Source organism: Panthera tigris, chromosome C2 (genome assembly GCF_018350195.1).
Source record: "Panthera tigris isolate Pti1 chromosome C2, P.tigris_Pti1_mat1.1, whole genome shotgun sequence".
In the NCBI taxonomy this organism is placed as follows: domain Eukaryota; kingdom Metazoa; phylum Chordata; class Mammalia; order Carnivora; family Felidae; genus Panthera; species Panthera tigris.
In genome coordinates this window covers 34017216-34039486 of record NC_056668.1, presented here as the reverse complement: position 1 = coordinate 34039486, position 22271 = coordinate 34017216, and positions in this window count along the sequence as shown.

The following is a 22271-nucleotide window of genomic DNA, read 5'->3' as shown; positions in this document are numbered from 1 at the left end:
GAGTTTTGTGGAATATGGAATTTACGGTGAGAATAAAACCAAACACAATCAGAGAGACTGGGGAAGTAAGGGTCTTAAAAGAGGAGTTGCAGAGAATTAGAGAAAAGTCAGTCCCTAAGACTTTGGAAGCACTGATGTGGGTGGACAAATAGGAACTTGCAAAGTTCCGAGAAGGTTGGTTTCCAACTGGTGGAGTAGGACAGGGGAGGAGAGCTGCTGAAGCCCGTTGCCTCTGCATCTGGCAGGGGTTCTGAGGTCCCATCAGCAGAGCTGGCTGTTGGGAAGAAGAACTATATGTGTAACAGGGAGACTGAGGACAAGCTGGAACTTGCCAGCACTTCTGTGCCTGTCTCTTCTCATATCCTACTGCAATGTCTTTTGGAGAGAAATGATGATATCTTTACTCTGCCTTCCAAATCATGCACAGATTTCTCTTGTGGCAAACTTAACTTGGAAGCATGCAAAAGAAGGGGATTCTTGGAAATATAGTCACAGCTAAGGCAAGTTGACATTGTAAAACACACTCTGGTAACTTTGTAAGTTAGTCTGCAAAGGGAAGTGAGTACCAAATTGTGGTGAGTTTAAAGGCCAGAACTCGAGAGTCGCATCGTGTTCTCAAGAGAGAGTGGCTTGCTACCTCTTTGCTTTTGTAAGATGATTTTGGTAACTGTAGGATGAGCTGGATTGAAGAGGCACTGGGGGTTTTGAAGTCCAGATATAAACCACTGAAATGGTTCTGGGTAAGATGCTATGAAGAACTGAACTGGAGCATGACATGCGAAGTAAAGAAGGGAGAAACTATTTTAAAAAAAATTAAAGGAAATTTTGTTCAAACTAATTTGGATTCTAAGTGGTGCATGGTCCTAAATGATGCAGAAATTAGAGTAATTTCTGATAGCGCTGCTCCCATGTGGCTCAAGTAACTCTGGGCCATTGTTCTTACAGATCTTTTCCTGGAACAATTTTCCAGATATCTGCATGCTCATTTCACTCAAATCTAAGTTCAAATGTTACATCCCTGGGGAGAAAATTAAAATAGTGTGCCCATGTTCTTTTCCCTTTATTTTGTTTTTCTTCATAACATTAATTAGCACCTGACCTTATATATGTATTTTATTTTCTAAAATTTTATTTTATTGTCTTCCTTCTCCATATGTGAGCAATTCCATGAGGGAGGAGATGTGTTCTTTGTTTATTAGTGTATCTCTGAACTTTTCAGTAAAAAAATGAATGGCCCATGTGGCCTTGGTCATGAGTAGTGCTGGAATATCAGTAACAGACTTTACTTTTTTTTAATCTTTATTTACTTATTTTGAGGAGGGGGGGGAGGAGAAAAAGAGAAAATCTCAAGCAAGCTTCATACTGTTATCTCAGAGCCCCACACGGGGCTTGATCTCACGAACCATGAGATTATGACCTGAGCCAAAATCAAGAGTTGTATGTTAACCAACTGAGCCACCCAGACACCCCCCCTCAGTAACAGACTTTATAATAAAGTCAGGAAGTGCTGTGAGTAGAGGCACTGACCTGTAAATGGAGGTAGAGTTGTACCCTTTCCAAAGGGATCAGGTTTTGATATTGGTACATTGTAGATCAACTCTGTTGGAATTCCAAGACACAGAGATCTTCATACTGGGTGTTTCTGTCAGGGTCAATAGATGCCCTCATCTAAAGTCTAATCATAAGAGGGGCAAGATTCAGGTAAGTTTTATTCCAACTGAATGCTTAGAAAGTCTAAAAATTGGTCTAGTTCATACCTCAAAGTGGTGTAGTGCTAAAGTCAGTTCAAACTCTACCTAGTATTCTGGATGGGCTTCTAATTACTTGCCAGCTATTAGATTAACTGTGGCTGATGGTTTTGATGGAAAATCTTCCACACCCACAATTGGGCTGGATGGGAGTATTTGAGAAATGGCAAAATGGCATCAGGTGATTTCATGAAAACCTAGAATTATTCAGTAATCATTCTGCTCATAGTTTCTGCACATGAGCCAATCAACACAACCCCTGCAGATATGAGACCATGATTACATGCTTCTGTGTGCTCTACATAGTTAGACAATAGGATTTGGCTTGAGGTTAGGGGATTCAGATTCTACTAATGTACTGAATGGTGGCTTGGGAACAGTTAGTGAGCAGAACAAGGACATGGGACACAGTGGAACAGGACACTAGGAGGATATCACATAAGCCTCAGAATTTTTGTTTGTGGTTGAACCTGAAAATAACATGAAATAACTGTTATCTGTGTTCTCTCCCAGAGTCAGGGGATTGGAATGGGGTTGGGATCCTCTGAGCAGGAGACTGCCCTGGGCCTTGAAAGCCAGATGGACAAAGCAAAAATGTCTTGGCTGGAATGCTAAAAATAGACCTAATCAAATGCCAGCTTCAGTGCCTCCAGTTAAGAGTCACAAATCAGTGCTGGGCAGTGTTGATCAGAATGAAAACTGATTGAGTATGGTTTAGGGTGCCAGGGTGATTGCTGAGAACAAAACTGGAGTGTTGGCAGTGTGCCTTCATGTTCTGGCAGGTGTTGATGTTTTTGAGTGCTTCTATGTATTTGGGTGAAAGTTTAATTGTTTTAAGACCCAGGACAATCCTGTAACTCTTTCATCTACTATGAATTCAGCTATGTCGCAGACCATGTCATTTAGTCTGCTATTTATCTCTCAGAAAATATAGCCTAGTGCTGCAGAAATGGGCCATCTATATTAAGGTACAATTACTTGATTCATCTCAAAGAATTGCATATGCATAAATATATGAGTGTGTGTGTGTGTGTGTGTGTGTGTGTGTGTGTGCACGCACGTGTGTGTACATATTTGTAAATGATGTGAATCTCAGAGAAGTCCAGTCCAGGCTGTGGGGAAGGCTCTATTGTTTCTGATATTCTCTGTATCTGTCCTCATGTTGAGGGTGCGCCATGTCACCAAGATAACTTTGAGGTTATCATGATCAGCTGCATTGGCTTTAGTGGGTCATTTGTAAGTGTCAGAACCAGGGCCCCAGGAATTATAATAAGCAAAGTTTCCAGACCAGATAACTCTGCTGGTATGTTCATTAGTCTTTTAGTGAGCGGGTAAATTTTTTATGATCAAGATGTGTATCAGTGCTGCTGTCCTGTTTAATTACAGGGACAAGAAATAGGCAGACACACTGATGCAGCATTCAAGTTAGGGGGAAAGAAAGTAGAGGAGTTATTACAGACGTCTGGATGGTGTCCTTAATTCCCCCTCTAGCTATTGAATCTCAGCTGTCTGCAATCAAGAACTGAGTCACAAAATGGCTTGCATTGTGTTGCTATTTCAGTTTGACAGACAGTCTTTCAGCCTGGAAATTGTGAACAATTCACCAGGTTTTTAAATTTCTATAGGAAAAAAAAGCATTTAAATGCTGTTAGAACTTCAGCTATAATACCACTAAGTATAACTCTACAAAAATATTTTAATAATTGTGTGAATATTCAGTAAAACCTTATTAAATTGAAAAGTAAGGTGCAAACTCCCCTACCACAAGCAGATTTTAAATTAACTGTATTCAGATAAACCACTAATTTTATCAAAGGAAAGTAGGAAAATTATTTTGCATAATATACAATTTGAGGAAAAAAAGATACCCAATTAATTAGGCATTTCTGAAAACAGCAGATATTTTGAACCACTTATTCTGCTGAAAAAGTTTTACTGAGTTCTCATTTTCCTGGCTGAGACAAATATTCAAATACACCAATGTTTATATTTGCAGGATGCATGTCTGTGTATAGTTTTATCTACATATTTGTATATTTCTCTCATCTGCATACACAGGTATGCATTCCAAAGAGTGCAACACCCTTTGGCTGTGTGTATGGGAATATTTATCCAGGTTGATTAATATTTTTGCAACTTTTTAAAGTTTATTTACTCATTTTGAGGGAGAGAGAGAGAGAGAGAGAAAGAGACAAAGGGAGAGAGAGAACTTCAGTGGGTGTACAGGTAGGGAAGGGGCAAAGATAAGGAGACAGAACTGAAGAACGCTCTGCCCTGCCAGCCCAGAGCCAGATGTGAGGCTTAATTTCACAAACCGTGAGATCATGACCTGAGCCTAAATCAAGAGTCAGACCCTCAACCAGCTGAGCCACCTAGGTGCCTCAAGCTGATTATTTTTGAATGTTGCTTCCTCTCCTTTTGCGGGAGAAATGTGTGAAAGGGACCTGAAGTGCTCAGCGAATATAGGCTCCTTATCATATCATTCAAATGCAACACTGTGTTTACAAAAGCTTTTTAAGAATGTTATGAATACTTCTTTAAAAGGATACTGAGGTTGCATGCTGATTCCTCAGAAAGATGGTAAGCTCTTCAGGCTGCCTGACTGGAGAAGGCAGACAGAGAGAGTCATTTAACATCATTGCAATCTATTCCTAATGGAATTTGCAGTGATTTTCTTCCTATTTCTTTTCATTGTTTTTCAACCTAATCACTAATAGGAGGCTGAAATGGAGGCTGTTAATTGTTTTTCACTTTTTACAAAGTCCAAATGCACAGTTTGGAAATTGTAGTTCTTGCATCTGAAGCTTTTCTTCATCTTGTTCACCTTGACTAGTGGGTTGGTTTCTGTTTTCTAAAATTTTGGTTTGTGGTCTCTTTCATCTACCCAGGGGCAGTTGGAAATAAATCAAAAGTTGTCTCATTCAGGAATTATCTAAAGTAAATAAATAAATAAACAAGACTAATAATTAGGCAACTCATTGACTAGGCTGTTGAACCAGGTAAAGTGGGAAAGAAATTATTCAAGTTCCAAACCTTTCTACTTGCAAATTAGCCAAAATCAATTGTGTTTTAAGCATTGCATCATCTTGATTGATTTTAAAATGGATAGCACTTCTCTGTTCGCATTTATGGTGAGCCGTGAGGGACTTGGCAATGGGCATCTTTTCTACTGTGTTCGCATTAAGGTTTTCAATAGTACCTACTTTTAAATGTTGAACAAACTTTACTGCAGAATGCAGTCTGGTTCTTCTGGGAGGTTGAAATACAGTCTTCAGGTTGTATATTTATTTATTTATTTATTTAAATACAGCCTTCTTATATTTTCTTAGAATCCCTAGCAGGTTCTAATTAATTCCTTTAAGTCAGAAGAAATATTTTTGAAATTTCAGTGTTAAAACGGACATTGGTGAGATGAAATGCTGTTGAGGAAATGAGTTAAAACCTAAAATATGTATGATTCTATAAGGGTAAAAAAGGCAGGAGGGGAAGATTACTGGTTTTGAAATCAGAAGACAGAGATTTTGAACTCTGGCATGGAAAATACCTTCATGAAAATACCCCCACCTCATCATCTTTTTTTTTTTTTTCTTTTCCCTCATCATGTATTGATGTATTCAGTCATCACTGCATTGAAAATTAAATTAGAAAATGTGAACTTATTTGACACTATTAGGCACAAAAATAGCAAAATTCTGTTTTTCTTTCTAATGCAAACCAGGACACATAATGAATTAAGCAAATGATTAATTATATGCTCAGTGTCTCCTACATTTCCCCCTTTCCTCTACTTTTTCTTACTTCTTTGGTACACTCCCTTTCACCAGAAAGCATGGAATTATCTCTAACTATACTACCACAGAATTCTTCTTCATCTATACTGCCAAACTCATGCATTGAAAATGGAAAGTTTGGGATTATACATTACACTAGTGGTAGTAAGTGGTAATTATTATCGTTGCAAAGGATAGAAATGTCATGTGATATAGACTATAGAGGAGAACCCATATTTTATGTTTTTGGCACATGTAAAGTGCTTAAATACATGTTCATTCATTAGAGTACAGAGTTCAGGACATTTGTGGCTACTTTGCTAGAATGTTTCATGAAGAATATATATCTTGTACAATGGGACAAAAGTTAGATGGGCCACAATTTGAGCATGCAATATCAATTCTAATGATTAATCATTTATAAATATTGATAATCCAGTTTATTTTAAAAGACACTCTCTTGACTGAGCTAGAATTTTAATTTGTAAAAATTGGCTGGAAATAAACATTGGTAATTAGTTTCTGGTTTGCATAAGCCTTGCTTCACAAATATTTGTTCTTCTAAAGAGTTAGCAACGGCTGTTTGCATATGTACAAGGATTTGTGGGCAGTAACAGTGAAACTCATTATGACTTTGGTAACTGCCATCATGTATTTTACATGGGCTTCGTATTTGATAAGACCCACCTGCTTCTATTCATCTCCTAGTAATCCATATTTGACATTTGGGGGAGCCATTTAATTTTCTCTAAGAAGATATATTCTCATCTGATCACCTACATTCCCAAGGAAGCTCTTTTATTATGTTTATGTATTTATTTATTTATTTATTTTTTTGAGAGAGGGAGAGAGAGAGACAGTTTGAGCAGGGGAGGGATAAAGAGAGAGGGAGACATAGAATCCAAACCAGGCTCCAGTCTCTGAGCTGTCAGAACAGAGCCCGATGTGGGTTCGAACTCATGAACCACGAGATCATGACCTGAGCCGATGTCAGCCACTTAACCAACTGAGCCACCCAGGCGCCCCGGAAGCTCTTTACTGTTGGCATCAAAGCTTGTAGAAAAAGAGGATTCAAGCTACATTTGGAATACTGAATAAAGTTTTTTTCCCCTTCACATCCACTTTTATTTATTAATAAAGATCACAGTAATTAGAAATAGTTTTGTTTTAAAGGCAGGAGTAGAGCATTTGTTCTGAAGCCCAGGGTTGAGGCCTCAACCTACATTTAAAAATAAGTACTTCTGGAGTATCTGAGTAACTCAGGGGATCTCACTGTGACACATACTAATATAGAGCAAGATTGTCCAGAATGAGGCATATTTGCCATGGAAGGATTGAGCCCAAGAAAAGATTAGAATTTATATTACTGTATAGTTTTATATAGTTATGTATATGTATAATTATATATATATAAATAATTTTATCTATCTATCTATCATCTATCCAGTTCTATCCATCTATCTCTTTCTCTCTCTCTTTCTCTATCTATATCTCTATCTAATCTATCTCTCTCTCTATCTCTATCTCTATCTCTATCTCTATCTCTATCTCTATCTCTATCTCTGTCTCTACCTCTAATCTATCTCTAATTTTGTGCACCAGATCTTGAGAGTATTTTCTGGTATTCAGGCACCCTGATAGCCTCCATTAGGCTTCCTTTTTCCTTCAAAAGTGGGCAAGTATAAAAATAGTACAAAAGCTGAGGTGTGTGGTGTTTGAAATAATTTTTGCCAGTAGAATTTTCATTTGAACACCCCATGCACATCTTCTCTTTTCTATTGAGCTTAGCTATATTTTCTCAAGTTATCTGAGATTATAATTTTGCCTCACTGGCATCCAGTTGGGCTGGAAATCAGGGTTCACAATGTTGGAGAATCATCATGGGAAGAAAAATACTCCTTTTTTTTTTTTTTTTTACTGCTGGTGTTTCTTTGTCATATGTTAGCTTGTTTTGCTGCATTAACTCATTTGGAGCCTCTACTATATGAGCACACACTGCTTCCTCAGCCTGGACTGTCCATGCTTGGCATGGCTAAAATAGGTTTCCATGAGCCCACAGGAGTGGGTGCACGTCACCTTTATGTAGAATACTCTAAACTGACTTATGTAATTTTTCCTTTTCATTATTTTGTTTTAAATTTTCTTTTTTAGTTTTATATTTAGTAGACAGATGTTTGCTACATTTGGAATTTTTTAACAGCTTTATTGAGGTATAATAGATATATAATAAAATGCACATATCTGAAAAACATAATTAGAGAAGTTTGACATAGGTATATACCCATGAGTCCATCACCTCAATGAAGATAGTGAACCTGGGGCACCTGGGTGGCTCAGTTGGTTGAGCATCCAACTCTTGATTTCTGCTCAGGTCATGATCCCAGGGTTGTGGGATCAAGCTCTCTCCTGAACATGGAACCTGCTTGGGATTCTCTCTCTCTCTCCCTCTGCCCCTCTGCCTTGCTCACACTCTCTCCTGCCCCTTCCCTCCAACCCAGGCAACCAGTGATCTGCTTTCTGTCACTCATGTTTAATTTGATAGAGGTTTTTAGTTATCAGATCATAAAAAATGTATTAATTTACTGGCTTCTTTCACCTGGCATAATTATCTTGAGATTTATCAATATTGTCATGTAAATCAATAGTTTATTTCTTTATGTTTCAAAATAATATTCTATTAGATAAAATATCACTTTATTTAGCCATTCACCTGATGCTTGTTTACAAATATCAGCTACTAAAAATAAATCACCTTATGAACATTCATGTATGAACTTTAAAAGATTATTTTATTGTGGTAAGAATGATTAACATGATAGCCACACTCCTAATAAAGTTTTAAGTGTACAATACAGTATTGTTAACTATAGTGACAAAATCACACCGCTGATCTCTAGAACTTATTCCTCTTGCTTATGCCTATTAAATACTTTGCCCAATTTTTGTTTGGTTTGGTTTGGTTTGGTTGGTTATTATTGACTTTTGAGAGTCCTTTATATGTTCCGGATACACATCCTTTATTGGGTATATGATTGGTGAATGTTTTTTAACCAGGCTCGGGTTGTGACTTGTATTTTATTCTTTTAACATTTTTTGAAGAACAAGTTCTTAATTTTGTTGAAGTTCAACTAATCATTTTTTTAATGGATAGTAATTTGAATGTTATGTTTTAAAACTCCTTGCCTAAACAAAGAGCACAGAAATTTCCTTATAGAAAATTTTATAATATTTATTTCTACATTTAAATCTATGATCCATTTTGCGTTAGTTTTAGGTACCTATCAAATTCCTTTTGTTTTCCTCTGTCAGATATCCAATTATTCCTACACCACTTATTTAAAAGACCATCCTGTTTCCACTGAATTTTATTTGTCCCTTTGTCAAGAAGCAATTGACCATACATTTGTGGGGTTATTTCTGAATTCTCTATTTTGATCCATAAGTTCCTGAGAACAGAATATCTTTTTATCATTGTATACCCATTACTTGGCATAATATTTAGTAGATAAAGAAGCTCTATTCATTGTTTAAAAAGTCAGTAATGATGGGATCACATAGATACATAAGTACAAAAAAGAAAGCAAACTTCTCATAGTATGATCTTGTTCCTGTCTACCTCTCTGACTTAACAGTTTTTAAATTTACTCCCAGGAATCATTGAGATTTCATAGCGGTACCTCAGGGGTCACATGGATTTAGGTTAAGAGTCAAGGACAGAAATATGGACAAGTTTCTAATCCTATTCGTTCAATCTTATTTATATATTGCATGTCTATGTATGGTTTAGTTAAAGGGGCAATAGCAATGATTTATATGAAAAGCATGGAAAATAACTGCCTTAATATACTGCCTTTCCCAGGGTTAGTTATATTAGACCGATTGTATATTAACAGATTGTATTAGACAAGAAGACCCTTCAAGGACTTAAAATATAAAATATCTAATTGTGAAATGACTCAGAGTTTTACTGGTGATTTGGAAGATTTGGGAGACAAAAGGGCTCACTGGTGTCCTTTGAATTATACCACATAGGTAAATGATTTCAGTAAGAATAAAAACTCAAGTTTAGTCTTAACGTGGGGAATTGTGAATGGATTTCCTGTGACTGAATATCATTTTGATTAAAAGACAAATCTTCAACTTTGCTGATTCTCTCTCATTTATAATGATAAATGCCTAAAAAATTGACATTGTGTGTTCAATATGAGATTTCAGTGTCTAATATAAACAATGAATTTGAAAAGAAATGAAAAATTAGTTATTAAATAGCTTTAACAATTTTTGTGTAAAAAAGCTGGAAAGTGGGAGTGGTAAAGTCATTTATGGGGAAACAATTTATGTACAAGAAGAAATATTATTTAAATTGTGTGATATATAAGAATTAACACAAAACCACGACTGTCTTCTTGGTCATGCAAGTTATGCCTGATGTCAGACATTGGCTAGGAATCTGATGTCAGTTTATTTGTTTGGTTTAGTTTCAATTACTTACTTTGTATATTCTGCAGTAAAATATAATTTTTAAGAATCTGGTATCTCTGTTACTGCTACTTGATAATGAAAGATTTGCTAAAATAAAGGAATCTTTGAATGTCAGTAACTTATTTCAAAATTTCCTCAGAAACACACTCAACTTGTGATGTTTGTTTTTTCCTACTCAAGATCAATGACCTATATAGGCCACTGGCCTGGGCTTAAGGAAAAAAAAAATTATCACAAAAGCCAATGATAGCTTTTGACATCTGTGCTAGATCCATTTCTTACCCGCTGTGCTTAATTTCAGAATTCAGTTCTATCATTAAAATAAAAACCTTGTTGGCTCTTCCATCGATGTGCCACATTACATCAATTTTCTCCAAGCATCATGTACAATTTCTAGGTACCAGTGCCCCCTGGACTTACTCGGAATTTCAGATCTTGCTACTCTGTTGTATGAATTGATCTTGTGCATTGTGGGATGACATGTGACCTGTGGAAATACATTGTTTCTTGATTCTTTTCCCCAACTCCAGTCTGAAAATGACCTATTTTTCCACATCTTTGTTGGACTTACTTGTGATTCCTCTCTCATCCTATAAAGATTATCTATTCTTCCACTGGAGAGAACTGGACAAAGTGGGTTTGGGCTAAGTATACATTTTCGGTGTCACCCTCCATCATGCGCTGTCTCTTGAATTTCAGTTTTAAACAGAAACTGAGAATATTAACTTAGACCTATTATTTAGCAGGTGAATAAGTAAAATACTCTGTCAGAACCTTAGGAGTCTGTGGCTAGTAAATTTACTGATGCTAGGGTTTGATATTAATGAGAGGCACAGGGAAGATACCTTTGATTTTGTAGAAGAGAAACAGATAGATTTGGGGTGCTGTAAAGAAGAGATGTACATTTCCTTTAGAGAGACAGAGCAATATTCCCTCTTGTTGAGTCTGCTTTGCAGTTATTCCTAATAAGTGTACTTCTGAGTACATGTTCACTAGTTTACTAGTTATAAAGAAGACAGGTGTTATATATCCTTTTCCATCTCTAATTCCTTCTTGGACAATCGTAGCTCCATCCATTCTGGTCCCTAAGGCAGAAACATGGGTGTTGTCCTACATTCACCAGGTGATTAAACTCTGTTCTTTTTTACTTTGATAAATCTATCTTATATCCATTTTGTCTTTTTCTATTCCCATAGCTACAGCTTCTTTCCAGAGAATTATCTGAACGTGTGTAATAGACTTTCTGATTTATGTCATTTTTCTCTCCCTCTATAGCGTCCCTAGAGAGATTTCTGCAAAAGGCAAATATCATGCCACGTCCCTGTTAAAAAATCTTTGAGACTCCCTATCACATAGTACATTGCTTGGGAATGGGAAAAGATAGGTGGAATGTATGCAAAGCTTGCCAAGTGATTGAGACACATGTCTCCCTTCCTGGACTGACACTCAATGATCTACAAGATATTAATAGTTAACAATTATATCAGACAGTATTTCATTGTTTATTTATTTATTATTTAATTTTATCTACATTTTTTTTTCACGTTTTTATTTATTTTTGAGAGACAGAGCACAAGTTGGGGAGGGGCAGAGAGAGAGAGGGAGACAGAATCTGAAGGAGGCTCCAGGCACTGAGCTGTCAGCACAGAGCCTGACACGGGGCTCGGACTCATGAACCAAACTCATGAACCATGAGATCATGAGCTCAGCTGAAGTCAGATGCTTAACCGACTGAGCCACCCAGGCGCCCCTATTTCAGACAACATTTAAAATACTTTATATGTGTTTACCCATTTAGTGTTCACAAATACCTTTTGGTTACAGGTGCTATTTATAGGTCCATTTTATAGATGAGGGAAGCAGGTTACAGCAAAGATATGTCATTTGTCCCCAGATTACACAACTCATTAGTAGCAGAAGCAGGAGGCAGATTGAAGATATTCTAGATCCCAAGTCTGTGTTGCTAAGCTGTACACAATGCTTGTTCCCTCAATGGGATTCTACTTTCTTGCCTCTATTTATGTGTGTATTAGTGATGTGCATGGAATATTTGCTATGTTCTTCGTCTCCAATCCTCCAGCATTTAAAAACCCCTCTAGTGTCTTCTTTGGAACTCTTTCAGGCAGGACTAATTTAATTGTGAGATAGCATAAAGATTTTTTTTTTTTTAAATCCTAGAGTGATTTACTGCAGCAGGTAGTGAAAATCCTGGTAAAACAACATTAAAATAAGATAATTTTTCATTTACCTAGCTGGCTTGGATGCAAACCTAAATGAAGGTAAGGGGATCATAAAGGAATATGACAGTGTGAAATACGAGTTGGCAAAATATACAAAAAATGAATAATACATTTTCTAGGGAGGCATGTTGACTCAGATTTCTCTTTCTAGTAAAAGATAATTGAATTAGTCAGAGATTAAAATAAAAATCTTCCTGGGGTGCCTGGGTGGCTCAATGGGTTAAACGTCTGACTTCAGCTCAGGTCATGATCTCACAGTTTGTGAGTTCAAGCCCCACATCAAGTTCTGTGCTGACAGCTCAGAGCCTGGAGCCTGCTTCAGATTCTGTGTCTCCCTTTCTCTCTGCCCCTCCCCTGCTCACGATCTGTCTCTCTGTCTCTCAAAAATAAATAAACATAAAAAAATTAAATAAAAATCTTCCTAAAAGAGGTAACTTATTGACTTAAATTCTCTGAGAGGTAAATTACTGGTAATGAAGGAGTTTCTGGTTGCATGCAATAAATCAGAGAAGCAGGGTAGTGGAACATCTGAAAAAAAAGAAGATGAAAAAAAATTCAGGATACTTTACATCCTTGAAACTGCATTTCCGTGGTTGGCAAATGACAAAAAGGAAACTTTCAATGCTATGATATGACATAAAGGAACTTGTTGTTCAGAAGGGATTGATATTACCGTTTTAATCATTTTATTGGCCATGTGGCTATCCATTCAACGTTCTGGTGGTTTTGTTCAAGCATCTCTGTTCTTAAACTTCTAGAATTAGAAATCACTACCTGAGCTGGAACATTTACAGGAAGAACCACATTCAGAGAGATGCCTTTATATTTCCATATGATCTAAAGCAATGCAAACCACATTTAGAAGCTTTATGTAGAAGGTGGGAGACAGAAATTTCTAGGAACCAGAGATCGGTAAATAAAAATTAATGGTAAATTACCCATTATAATTGCCTTAAATAGGCTGTATAAAATGGCATTGATATTCTCTTTTATGCACACATGCACCACACTTATTTTTGGGATATTTCCCGATTGTTTATTAATTTTCAGAATTTAAAATAGTAACAAGGGAATGCTTGAGTCACAGTCACATGTTTTCTCTGTAACTCTCCTTATCTTAATTAGGTGTAAAATTGTTCCACTTTGATGTCATCTATGATGAGATTTTTCAAGAACATCACCTCATGATTGGGGGAGAACTGCTGTGTTACCTTCTTTTGTAGAGTTGTTGGAATAAAGGGTGCTGATTAAAAAATTTTTTAAAAGCTTTATTGATATAAAACTTACATACTATAAGGTTTGCCTGTTTCAAGTGTATATTTTAATGAATGTTACTATATTCACTATCTTCATAACCTAATTTTAGAAACAGTCACTCCCCATTTCTTTCCACAGTACTGGGTGACAACTCACTACTTTCTGTCTCAATATATTTCTGTCTCTCTGTATTTGCTTTTTGTTGATATTTCATACAAGTGGAATCATATAATATGGCTCCATGTAAGGCATGGAGGGAGTTGTGCGACCTTTTAGAAGCCTTCTCCATTCATAGAGGAATAGTATTCTATATTCCAGTAAGTGTGAGAATTTTATACCATTTGTACTTTTTACACTTTGTGATCTTGGGCAGGTTGCCTAACCTTTTTCAGATGTAAAAGGTTACCTTTGTCTGTAACAGTCAGTTGAGTGTCCAACCCTTGATTTTGGCTCAGGTTACAATCTTAGGGTCATGGGATGGAGCCCCGCATCTGCTCTGTGCTGAGCATAGAACCTGCTGAAGATTCTCTCTCTCAATCTCTCTCTCTCTCCCTCCCTCCCTCCCTCTGCCCCTCTCCCCTGCTCATGTGTTCTCTCTTTCTCTCAAATAAAAAATTAAAACAAAATAATAGTATTTGTCTTATAGGGGTTTATGGGAATTAGATATATTACTATACATTAAGTTTTTAGAATGGGGCCTGACTATAGTAATATTACATAAGATTTTTAAAAATGTTATTGCTAGTTTGATTATCATCATTATTCCCCTGAAGAAGAGAAATATAGTTGGGCAGGTTTTTGAGCCTTGGAGAATTGGTACTCCTACCCTTGAAGTGAGCAGTGAAATGTAAATCTATCCATAGGGCAGGAAATTAAGAACTAACTCATCTACAGGCATAAAATCGCTACATTAGTGAATGGCAGCATCCTAAATCATGAATGGAACCATAGTTCCCTTCATCAGGAGAAGAGTAAAGAATGCACCATTTTTCCTGGGGACACCAGACTTTTATTTCCTTTGTGTGAATCACATGAGTGTGGTTCCTTTTTTTGGGAAGTTCCATCTCTATAACAGAGGAAAAGAATCAAGTGGCTATGGCAAAATTGCACAATTTCCCTCCATTCTAACAACAAAACAGAAGAATGTCCTTTTAAAAAAAGTCCTGTACCAAGGCCAATTTCTGCAGCACACTTCAAAATAATCTCTATTCATCAACTACTCTGTCACTTCCAATAGATTTTTTTTTTCAAAGCTAAGTAGAATGGCTTATTTACTCCAGACTTGCCTTGTGAAATCTAAGCTAGCTGACCAATCTGTCTGTTTTACAATCTTAGCAGGTGGGAAAAACTTTGGGGGCAGCAGGTGTTACATTTCTCAAGTGGCTGCAAAATAGGAGTACCCTTGAAAGATGAACATTCTCTTTGCTTGTCTTTTTCCTGGAACAGTTCTGACAGTCTGGTGTCTAACCTTGGTAAAACTTTCTAATAATATCTTTCCCTCTACTGAAATGGATAATAAGAGAAATAGCATCATTTCTAATGAACAATTGCCATTCACTATGGAGTCACATTTTCCGGGAGTCCCAAGAGCGAGTGTATTCTCCCATACCTAGAGTGAACCTCTCAGGGAACTTTTTGCAGTCTGGTGTGTTCAAGTCAATTACTTTAATAGATGCTTCCATTATGAAAGTTTTATTAAAAAAAAGAAAAGGATATGTCAGAAGATCTATTTTAAGTGAATTTTATATTATCCCCTTGGTTTCAATTAAAATCTTACAACTTTTTTTGAAAAAGAGAGTGCAACTGGGGGAGGGGGAGAGGGAGGGGGAGTGAGAGAGAATCTTAAGCACCTCCTCATAGAGCCTGAGGCGGGACTGAATCTCAGGACCATGAAATCGGAATCTGAGCCAAAAATCAATAGTCGGACACTTAACTGATAAAGCCACCCAGGCACCCCAAAATCTTACAACTTTAAAAAAAGGCTCAAAACTTTGAGTTCCATAGTCAATTTCTCAAGATGAGTCTGATCACATTTGTCTAATTTCTTTTACTTAACACTGCCAATAATCTGCTTGTTATTACAGGTAGTAGTAGCATAGTGGCTTCAGTAAAACACTTCATGTATCTCATTCATCCCTTCAGAGGTAACTCTAAAGTATGTCCCCAGGATAATTTTTATATTATGTGATCACTCTCTGCACTTAAAAAAAGCACTAACAATATGTTCCAAATAATAGGTCTGAATATCTCATCTGTTTGTATTCTTTTTATTTTAATCACATAGTTTTGAAAACTCTCAATATTAAAGTCATTCCTGTCAGATTCTACAGGTTGGACACCAGTAAGTGAGTTTCTCATTTTTGGTATTTCTCATTCTTTTAAAATTTCTAATCATTAAGAATTCGTAATTTCTAATTCATTCAAAATAAGAAGTCAGGTGACCAAGAAACTTTTTGAAGAGAATCTATATGGAATGCCTTTTTTAGTAGTCAGTAAAATAATCTGTGTAGATGATTAAAGGGAAAGGCTAGAAAAATCAGAATGAGACCCCAAAATATATAACAGTTATGTAACTGACAAAAGCAGCATCTCCAGTTAGTGGGCAAAGGATAGTTAATTCTATGAACAAAGTTGGGTCAAGTGATTTGTGATTTAGGGGTGAAAATAAAATATTTACTTCACCCATACAAAATAATTTTTACATGGATTAATATTTCAAACATAAAAATAAGACCACGGAACCTTAGGGAAAGGATGAATATTTATCCAGTCTTTTTGTAGCACTGCCTTCTAAGCATGAAAAGCAAAGTTCTATAAACCATAAAAAGCTGGGGGATTGAGATATTTGACCATAAAATATGAAAATTTACACATGGTAAAAAAATCTCAACCAAAATTAAGTACAAATGATAAAATGGGAAAGACACACATGGAAAGATACACATGGAAAAGTAATGACATTGAATATGAGAAGATATTGAAAATGAAGGAAAATATCCAATACCTTAATAATGGATAAAAAGTTGGTAATCTGCTCACGAAAATCTGAAAGACCAATAAACATGAAAAAAATGTTTTAAATTACTCATTGAAGAAGTAAAATATTGGAATACCACTTTTGTCTTATCATTCTGGCAGATTTTTTGTGGTTTTAAAATGACACAGTTAGTGTGGGGTAAATGAGTATTATCACATACTGCCAGTGAATGTAAATTGGCATAACTTTGTAGAGGGCAAAAATGTAGTTGTAAAAAGTATTCAAAATATTAGGGAAATAATATTAGGGAAATGATAATAATTCAAAATATGACTCTAAGCATGATGTGAACCATTTAGTGATAAAGATATTTATTGAATTATTTCAATAGCAAAGAAATAAAACTGTAGACACTGTAACTGGTAAATATATTCTCCAAAATATCTATAGCACTTTTTTTTGTCATGAAATTATGGGTGATTTTAATTTTCTTTTTTGGGTTATTTATTCCATTTTTTTAAGTTTATTTATTTATTTTGAGAGAGAGACAGTGCAAGTGGGGTTGAGGCAGAGAGAGGGAGAGAGAGAATCCCAAGCAGGTTCCACGCTACCAGCACAAGGCTCACACAGGGCTCAAACTCATCAAACCATGAGATCATGACCTGAGCTGAAACTGAGTGGGATGCTTCACTGACTTGGGCACCCAGGTGCCTCAATTTCAATTTTTAAAATAATGTGTCGTTATTTAAGAATAAACAAAACAAATAGTAAGATATACTTTAGTAGTTTATTTCATGTTTAAGCCTTCTGCAATCATATTGTCTCAATTACAATCCTGTCTTCACCACTTAACTAACTGTATGTGACATTAGGCAAACTACTGGTCTCATTTTGAGTTTTTTCAATGTAAAGTGGAGGAAAAAAGTTTACCTACCACATGAAGTTAGTTAGAAAATTAATTGAAATCAGGCAAAGCTGTAGTATTATGTCTGGCACTTCTTGGTTTTGCTTTACACATCAGCTCTTGTTATATAAATAAAGGTTACATTGTAGTCATAAAGTTTGATGTTGCCTGGAATAGATGGTGAGACTGAATCTCTAGTCTGCCTAGGTTTTCATATCCATCATAACATTTTCAGGTGGCCAGGTACTGTTGTAAATCTGTGCACTGCACAAAGGCACCAGGGACAGGGGTGAATGGAACTAAAAACAGTCCTTATTGTATTTCACCGGCCACGTGCATTCCCAGTGAAAGAGAAGCCAATAGCTGGCCGAAACACTCAAGTGTTTGTTCTTGTGTAAAATCCAGTGTCATCCTACAACAATAATAACTAATAATCTTCTTATGTTGTTTTATGTTTTATGAGGTTAATTTTATCTTCCTTTTCACAGAGAAAAATAGGTGCTTTCTTTTTTTTCTATCTGTAAATACATCAGAACTCTCAAAACTCTACCAGTTAGTGAAATTCAATCAGGTCACCTACTTTAGTAATGTTACCTTAACCTTAAAAAAAGTTTTAACTTTTCCATTATTTTCAATGGCTAAGTCATCTTCAAAATGTTTCAAGGGAAATGCTGAATTTTACACAGTAGCCATTTCAAATAACAGAATAATATATCAAGCTGTACTGTGTTCTCTCTCATATTTTGTGCTATTGAAATCTACCTGCTGCTTGAATTCCATAGCCTGGCACTCTGATATTAACCTGGAGCCCTAAACTCCACAGGATTTACCAAACATACAGACAATGTCCTATTAACTTACTCTTTGCCTTGCTTTCTCTGTGTCTCTCAGATATGAGCTTGTAATTTTCTGTGGTGGGGCACTTGTGTGTAATAGCTTGTGCCATCTAATTGAATGAGGGGTTTAAAGAACATTAAGCACTTAGAGGAAATTGTGCCAGAATATAATGCCCTTTCCTGGCTGTCAGCTAGCCTCTGGGTCCTAATCAATAGGCTGATCAACAGCTGGAGAAGAGAGACAAGGGTGACAGAAAAGCTGTACTCTAATGAGTTGGGAAACAGAGAGAAAAGCAGATCGTTTTCCCAGGGGAATGGAAATAAAATTAAAGAACTGAGATAAAAATAATCGATTCAATGCTGTAAAAACATTTTTTTTTTGCAATGCCTACTATGTGCGTAGTGCTGGGTTATGTGTCAAGGAGAATGCAAAAATAAATGACATTCTTTTCATATTGGCAGATCCTGGGAACTGACTACTTTGGAATAGGGCAATTGATGTCCAAAATTTTGGTGTTCTTGTTTATGTCACCAGAACAGTAGAAAAGCCACATGTCCTTTATTTAGTGCCACTAAATGCATTTTTCTGTTTTCTTCTGACAAGAGGGTGAAGTTAAGCCAGAATAGTTATTAATTAAAATAAACCTAGAAGAGGTTGCTATGTAAGACTTATGAGGGAGGAGGGAGTTTATAAGGAAAGAGTCATTTTTCTCTGAACTCCATGTTGTCTCCTAAAAAAATCTATTCCAATCTCTAGGGTGCAAATTAATTAATGATATTGTGACTAGTTTATTTATAATCCTGTAACACATGAAATCTTTAACTCTAAACCCTGGTTACTGACCAAACCCTGTGGGGCGATTATTCTCCTAGTAATGAAAGGGAGAAAGGAAAGAACGTTGGAAAATATAAAATACCGACAGAGAAGCAGAGGAAATTTCAGTCCTTTTCACAAATGTTGAGGAAAATAAAAATACTTTTCTTCTCCTTATATATATATATATATATAGATATATATTTTTTATAACAGCCAAGCCTGCAGCATGTGTCAGTGGCAGATCAAATATTAAAAGCAAATTTTAATAAGTGAGACTCAAAAGGGGATTTATAAAGCTCAGGGGATTTGGAGAGGAGTGTTCAGTTGAGGGAACTCCATAGCTCGAGGGCATAACAGGTGAATGCTCTGTTGCCCATGGATGAGAGACCTGACAGGGGGGTTGATGAATTTGAGATTTATTATTAGAAAGTAAGGACTGAGGGCACGTATAAATGGAGGCCAATTCTGATAGGAGTGAAAGGGAAGTTCCATAGAGGTAATGAAAAACTCTGAGCCAAATTTTAAAGTCAATGTACTGACTGATAGTGAGTGAGTGTAAATCTGCCACTCTGATTGAATTTATGGCCATGAGTAAATGCATGGGTTGCGGAGGGCTGAACAATGGTGTGCTTTGTGAGTGTTAGACTTCGGAGTTTCCATATTAACATAATCTAGAAGCCATAACAGTACACATTATAACAGCAAAAGCAGTGCAAGGACTTTAAAAAATAAGAGTGGCTTAACTGCTTTAAATCCTTGGAATAGCTCAATGAAAGAGTTTTCCTTTCATAAACGCTTTTAGAATAATTAGCGGCAAATGATTTGGAAAAACAAAGAGTGACGCAGAAATAAAAGTTTATAAAGCGATAGCAGGAACTTCGTAAGTGCCATTTAAAGTGAAAATGGCAAATGTGGCAAGCAACTAGAGACATACATTAACTGGTCACAGAAGAAGGGGGGTATGTGATGTCAGCACTCTATGATGCTAGAGAAATAATTGTGTCTTATAATAAAGGGATGCGCTCAGTTCTGAACAAGGGTTATTCTTCCAGACAGAAAATTGTGAAACACTGCGCTGGGGTCTTAGGGCTACTAAAATCCCTTCTGTCTGATCTGCTCTTTTGCCCTGTATTTTTTCGGGACTAAAGTATTTACTGCCAATGGATTTAGAAAGAAGCCCACTTCACAGCATCAGCATCCCAACTCAGAATCTAAAGGCTAAGTAGAACCATGTTTAACCTTTTCCTTGCCTTCCTTTATGCCTTCTTTATGTCTTCTTTAATAATATTTGAAGACTGACCTGTTTTGTCAGGAAGTTTAGAAATCTTGGAGGGCAGGAACGTGCCTTTTTTTTTTTTGTGGTCCTCAGGGTCTAATGCAATGTATTACACAAAGAAAATTAGTATGTTTAAAAAATGTTTTTATTAAGTTGACTTTGGCATTTATGTTGATTATTTAGCAATACTTTTTAATCATATTAAAATTACCTCCCGTCTTAGTCCATTTGCCCTGCTGTAACAGAATGCCATAGACTAGGTGGCGTATCAACAACAGAAATTTATTTCTCTCAGTTCTGGGCACTGGGAAGTTCTAAGATCAAGGTGCCAGCAGAATGGATGTCATGGGAGAGCCTGTTTCCTGGTTTATGAACAAACAGCTGTCTTTTCCAAGGGATGAGGGAGCTCTCTGGATCTCTTTTATAAATACACTAGTCCCATTCGTGAAGGTTTCACCCTTTTAACCTAATCACTTCCCAAAGACGCCACCCTCTAATACCATTACTTTGGGGGTTAGGATTTCGACACATGAATTCTGTGAAGATACAACCATTCAGTTCACAGCATCTATGAATGTTGTTTTCATTATTGTCATTCATAGATAAAGTAAGTGGACATAGGTGAAGAACATATATTGGGCGTAGTAAATAGTTAATGAGAAAGAAGATTCATAAATTCAGTAATTTGTTTTATTCTTCCAATCTATTCAACAAATATTATTAACCATTTATTTTGTGCCAGGTACTCTTTTAAGTGCTTGAGATAACTTTAATTAACTAAAAGGCCCTGCCATTTGGGTAGCATACATTCTGGTGGGGGCAGGGGGTGGCAGACAATAAACAGCCCCCAAAGAAGTATACTACATAGTATGTTTTAAGGTGGTGGATGCTGTGGACAAAAGCTCTAGAGAATGGAGAGGAGGACTGGGGATATGATAGGGTTGCAGGGAAAGTGAAAATTTTAAATAAGCTGTTAGGGATAGGTGAAGATTGAGTAAAGCTTTGAAGGAAGTGAAGAAGTTAGTGATGTCAATTTTGGGAGAAAGACCAAAGCAAGGGACTCAGGCAATGATATGCATGGAGGATAGGAGAAGAATGAATGAAGGGAAGACTAGTACCGACTGTTGCAGATTTTCTGTGACCTTGTAGATCACGTGGTTGTCACGTAACAAATGCATTAGCTTTTATCCTGAGGAAAATGGGACATCTATGAGGATTTCAACTACAGGAATGACATGATATAACTGCCTATCTTTAAAAGATGCCTGTTATGTGTTGGTAATACAGTTTAGGATACAAGTTGGGATAAATATTTATTGAAGTTACGGTGCTCTACTGAGTGCTAATCGGTGTAGATAGGAAAATGTGATAGCTTGGGGATGAACAAAACTTAGTGGAAGTACAAAACTGACAGTTCTTATGCTTTACAATTAACCTGTTGGGTATGATTTCTTTCTTTTTTTTTTTAAGTTTATTTATTTATGTAAGGGGGGGGGGCAAAGAGAGAGGAGAGAGAGAATCCAAAGCAGGATCCACACCATCAGTGTGAACCTGACGAGGGGCTTAATCCCACGAACTGAGAGAACATGACCTGAGCCAAAACCAAGAGTCAGACACATAACCAACTGAGCCACCCAGGAACCCCTGTTGGGTATATTTTCTTATAAGAAACTGTGTAAAACATGTAAAACATACAGAGCAAAACAGTGACATGTAATAGAAGGTATGATATTACATGGTTAGTGTGGCCTTTCCTCAGTGATTCTAAATCATAGAGATTTTAAAGCTGGAGGAGACCTTAGACATTCTCTCATAATTTGGCTCCTTCTTGTGCACATCAGATCTGACCCCAGAGGGGAGTTAGGTGGGGACTTCACTACAGGTGTTCAGGCCCAAGTTTAATGCTTTCTCTCCAGCAGGGCATTTTCTCTCTATTTGTAGAAGTGTTAATGTCTGCTAAAGTC